This window comes from Schistocerca americana, chromosome 6 (assembly GCF_021461395.2).
Source record: "Schistocerca americana isolate TAMUIC-IGC-003095 chromosome 6, iqSchAmer2.1, whole genome shotgun sequence".
Lineage (NCBI taxonomy): Eukaryota > Metazoa > Arthropoda > Insecta > Orthoptera > Acrididae > Schistocerca > Schistocerca americana.
This window is the reverse complement of record NC_060124.1, coordinates 397,730,595-397,736,594: the sequence shown is the minus strand read 5'-3', so window position 1 is coordinate 397,736,594 and position 6,000 is coordinate 397,730,595.

Here is a 6,000-nt window from a genome sequence, read left to right as displayed (position 1 = left end):
AGTGCTCAGAGCCATTTGAACCATTTTTATTAGAACCACCACGTATTGCTAGACGCGTGAAAGATTTGCACGCGCCGTTTGGTGATGATCGTGTGCTCAGCCGCCACTTTCGTCATGCTCGGCCTCCCAGGTGCCCAGACCTCAGTTCGTGCGATTATTGGCTTTGGGGTTACCTGAAGTCGTAAGTGTATCGTGATCCACGGACATCTCTAGGGATGCTGAAAGACAACATCCGACGCCAATGCCTCACCATAACTCCGGACATGCTTTACAGTGCTGTTCACAACATTATTCCTCGACTACCGCTATTGTTGAGGATGATGGTGGACAAATGGAGCATTTGCTGTAAAGAACATCATCTTTGCTTTGTCTTACTTTGTTATGCTAATTATTGCTATTCTGATCAAACGAAGTGCTATCTGTCGGACATTTTTTGAACTTTTGTATTTTTTGGTTCTAATAAAACCTCATGTCATTCCAAGCATGTGTGTCAATTTGTACCTCTCTATCTATATTATTCCGTGATTCATTCAGTTTTCAAATTTATACTGACTTTTTGATCACCCAGTACATTACTGACCATTAAAATTGCTACACCACGAAGATGACGTGCTACAGACGCGAAATTTAACCGACAGAAAGAAGACGCTGTGATATTAGCCTTTCAGAGCATTCACACAAGGTTGGCGCCGGTGGCGACACCTACAACATGAGGAAAGTTTCCAACCGATTTTTCATACACAAACAGCAGTTTACGGCAAGAAAAAACGAATAAAATTGAGATAGTGTTATTACTTTCATCCTTCTTTACCTCCTCTGCATTACTGCAGATGACGTGTCACTGAGCACATTTGTACTGTGCATGCAGTAGACATGAGGTGCCCAGTTGTTTCCACTGCCCTGTATGGACTACATAAGTTCTTGTACACTTCACTAACCTGCTGTCTTCATGATGATGATGTCCCCAGCGCAGAAAACAGCAAGCAGGTCGTGGATTCTTTTTCTTGAGGCTGAAATTAACTTCGCAAGGAACTGCTGCTACGAATAAACTACAACCCATTTGGGATGCCACTCGCGTTTTTATTGATATAGACGCGAGAAACTATTCTTGATCACAACGTAATGAACATATCTTTCCACAGTTATTATATCTGGCTAAAATAACATGAAATACATCCTGCCACAGACAACATGTCTGTCTACTGGAACCGTCAGAACTGGAGAATAAAACTACATGAATCAAATACTACTATTACAGACAACATGTCTATACCTAGTGACGGTCGGAACTGCAGTAAATAAAATTGCGTGAAACAAATGCTGCTATAACAGACAACATGTCTGTCTACTGGAACGGTCAGAACTGGAGGGCCGGACAGCCCGAGACACTTCGCGCGCCAAGCCAGCAAGGCGTGACCGAACGCCACCGAAGTGTATCGGCAGTAATATCGTCAGTCTTTTGTTTTAGTGATACTTTGATTTTAATAATTTTGAAATGACTGATTTTTTCTTTTTTTTTTTGTTTTGGTTTTAGGGCGCAAAACTGCTATGGTCATTAGCGCCCGGTCCGTGACTTAGGAAACAGTAGAAAACCGAAAATGGAAACCAGCAGCAATGGGAACGAAAGTCAATAAATTGGAGAAACTAAAAGCAGAAGGAAGGCTTAAAAATCCACTACAGAAAAGGGTTGGTTGTCCCCAAAAAAAGCTTCAAATGACTGACGTCATTTCACTGGCACCAATAAACTCGAGAACGCGATCGGCTGAGCATGTGTCATCTGCTAAAATCGACGATATATCAGGCGACAGCTGTAGACGGGAACGTAACGGAGTAAAATAGGGGTACTCAATTAAAAGGTGTCTTACCGTCCACAGCTGAGAGCAGTGGGGACAGAGTAGGGGAGGATCGCCGCTTAAAAGATGTCTATGGCTAAAAAGACAGTGCCCTATCCGGAGTCTAGTTAAAATTACCTCCTCCCGACGACGCGTTCGGGAGGAAGAGGTCCAAGCACAAGGAAGAGCTTTCACGTCCCGCAATTTATTATGGGGAAGTGTCGACCAATGTTCGTGCCATAAAAAAACAACACGACGACATAAAACGCTCCGTAGATCGGCGAAGGGATTCGATTGAATAGCTGGCCCAAGAAGAGAGACTGCAGCCTTGGCTGCGATATCGGCCGCCTCATTTCCACAGATACCAATGTGTCCCAGGAGCCAGAGGAACGCCACCGAGACGCCCCCCAGGTGGAGCATGCGCAGACAGTCCTGAATCCGGTGGACCAGAGGGTGCACAGGGTAAAGAGCTTGGAGACTGAGGAGAGAGCTGAGAGAATCTGAGCAAATAACGTACTGTATCCGCTGATGGCGGAGGATGTAGTGGACAACCTGGAGAACAGCGTAAAGCTCTGCAGTATAAACCGAACACTGGTCGGGAAGTCGAAAGTGATTTGGGATGTCGCCAACAATATAGGCACTCCCTACACCTAACGATGTTTTCGAGCCATAGGTGTAAATAAAGGTGGCTTCCGTCATTTGTGCACATAGAGCAGCAAATGCCCGACGATAAACAAGTGAAGGGGTACCATCTTTGGGAAATCGACAAAGTTCATGGAGCAGGTAGATCCGGGGACGGAGCCAAGGCGGTGCTGTACCCCAAGTTGTCAAGAAGGCTTTAGGAAAGCGGAAGGAAAGAGAATGGAGCAGTTGACGGAAGCGGACTCCCGGTGGTAGTAGGGAGGAGGGCCGGCCTGCATACCCTACATCAAAGGAGGCGTCGAAAAAAATGTCATGGGCTGGATTAGCAGGCATGGAAGACAGATGGCTAGCATAACGACTCAGAAGGACTGCTCGCCGATTGGACAGCGGAGGTTCAGCAGTCTCAGCATAAAGGCTTTCCACAGGGCTGGTGTAAAAAGCTCCAGACACTAAATGTAATCCACAGTGGTGGATGGAGTCGAGACGACGAAGAATAGACGGCCGAGCAGAGGAGTAGACTATGCTTCCATAGTCCAATTTCGAGCGCACTAAGGTGCGATAGAGGCGGAGAAGGACCACTCGGTCCGCTCCCCAGGAGGTACCATTCAGGACACGGAGGGTGTTGAGGGATTGCAGACAGCGAGCCGAAAGATAGGAAACGTGGGAGGACCAGCACAGTTTTTTGTCAAACATAAGACCCAAGAATTTAGCGACGTCTGAAAACGGAAGGTTGACAGGTCCTAGATGTAAGGAGGGTGGAATAAACTCCATACGTCGCCAAAAATTAACACAGCCGGTTTCGATGGTCCAAGAGTGGAGGCGATCGAGACATCCTTGAAGACGTCGTTCAAGAATGCTGGTCCGTTGAGAGCTGTAGTAGACCGCAAAATCGTCCACAAAGAGGGAGCCCGAGACATCAGGAAGAAGACAATCCATAATTGGATTTATGGCAATGGCAAACAGTACAACACTCAGCACGGAGCCCTGGGCTACCCCGTTTTCTTGGGAGAAAGTACAGGAGAGAGTAGTGTTCATCCGCACCCTAAATGTGCGCTCTGCCATAAATTCGCGAAGAAAAAGGGGCAGCTGACCTCGAAAGCCCCAAGAGAACAGTGTGCGGAGGAGCCTGTCCTCCAACAGGTATCGTATGATCTCTCCAGATCAAAAAATATAGCTTCCCGCCATCGTCTGGGAAAAGTACTGTTGGTCCAAATTCGATTATAAAGGCTAAGGAGGTAACGCAGACTATGGGTTGATAAATGCAGCAACATTTGGACGTGGATACCATCCGATCCTGGGGTGGACGAGCGAGAAGAAGAGAGTGCATGTTGGAGTTCCTGCATGGAGAAAACAGTATTGTAGCTTTCGCGATTTTGCGAGGAGAAAGCAAGATGGCACACTTCCGCTGCACGTTTCTTTGGGAGAAACGCTGGCGGGTAATTTGAAGAGCTCGAAATCTCAGCTAAGTGCTGACCCAATGAGTTAGAAATTGCGACGGGGTCCACTAATGTATCATGCGCGACAGTGAGCCCAGAGACCGGGGAGAAACTAGGCGCGCCTGAGAACCGTCGAAGCAGACTCCAAACTTCCGAGGAGGGAGTGAAGGTGTTAAATGAGCTAATAAAGAATTTCCAGATTGCCTTCTTGCTATCGCGGATGACACGACGGCATCGCGCACGGAACTTCTTATAGCGGATACAGTTGGCCAAAGTAGGATGGTGGCGGAAAACGCGAAGAGCACTTCGCCGCTCACGTATTGCGTCACGGCATGCCTCGTTCCACCAAGGAACTGGGGGGCGCCGGGGCAATTCGGAGGTGCGTGGTATTGAACGTTCCGCAGCTGTAAGAATAACGTCGGTAATATGTGTGACCTCATCGTCGGCGCTGGGAAAGTGACGGTCGTCGAATGTCGCTAGAGACGAAAAAAGTGTCCAATCGGCTTGGGCAAACTTCCAGCGTTGCAGGCGTATATATGGTAGTTGAGGCTGCAGTCTAAGGACACACGGAGAGTGGTCACTCGAGTGTGTATCATCAAGGGCGAACCATTCGATGCGCCGAGCTAGCGGAGCAGTACCGACCGCAAGGTCCAAATGAGATAAATTTGTCGTGGAGGCAGACAAAAATGTAGGGACCCCAATGCTGAGGCAAACTAGATCCGCTTGGTGGAAGACGTCTAGCAATAGTGAGCCACGTGGACAAGGATGTGGAGATCACCAAAGCAGGTGGTGGGCATTGAAGTCCCCAACTAGCAAATAGGGGGGTGGAAGCTGACCAAGAAGATGAAGGAGATCAGTTCGTGCCATTGGTGTGGAAGATGGAATGTCTACAGTACAAAGAGAGAACGTGTATCCAGAAAGGGAAAGACGGATGGCGACAGCTTGGAAGGAAGTGTTTAAGTGGATTGGGTGATAATGGAGAGTATCATGGAGAAGAATCATGAGTCCTCCATGGGCTGGAGTGCCTTCAACAGAGGGGAGTTCATATCGGACAGACTGAAAATGAGGGAGAACAAAGCGGTCATGGGGACGCAGCTTTCTTTCCTGAAGACAGAAGATGACCGGCGAGTAGGATCATAAGAGGATCGACAATTCATCCCGATTGGCGCAAATGCCGTGGATATTCCAGTGGATAATGGACATAGGGTGAACAGAAAATGGAGGAATGTGACCAAGGTTGCTGTCAACTCAACGACTGCTCAGAGCTTGCGACCGACAGCATGGAATGGCATTCAGCCGAAGGTTGTTCAGGAGCAGCCCCTGCCACCAGCGATCGGCCGGTTGATCGGCCGCCAGCAGTGTGCCTCGGCGACACAGAAGACTACCGAAGGCGATTTCCGCCAGGTGGTGCTGTAGATGCGACACGCCTTGGCGGAGAAGGAGATGAACTGGGTTTCTTTGTAGCCTTCTTGGAAATATGATGTTTAGAAGGAGGAGGAACTGATGGTTGTGAAGTTGGGGTACATAAAAAATCTTCACAAGTATGCTCTTTTTTCGAAGTCTTGGTGTCTGACCTTTGGGCTCGAGATTTAGCAGAACCCATAGAGTGGGCAGGCGAAAGTGGTGAGGTTGAACAGGCGATCTTTGCACTGGCCGATCTGACGACCGTGGCACTAAAGGTGAGGCTGTAAGTCTGCGTGGCCGCCTCCTTTGTTGCCGAGGAGAAGCAAGGACAGTGCTGTATTTTCCTGTCTGAGGCAGAGTGGGCTGTCGACTGGCGAATAATTTTCGAGCAGCAAAGGTCGACACCTTTTCTTTCACTCTGATTTCCTGGATGAGCTTTTCGTCCTTAAAAACGGGACAATCTCGAGAGGAAGCAGCGTGGTCACCCATACAGTTGATGCAGCGAGGGGATGGTGGTGGACAAGCACACTCATGGTCATTCTTGCCACACTTAACACATTTGGCCGGATTGGAACAGGACTGGCTGGTGTGATTGAACCGCTGACACTGATAGCAACGCGTAGGGTTTGGGACGTAAGGGCGAACGGAAATTATCTCATAGCTTGCTTTGTCAGACTGAGAAACAA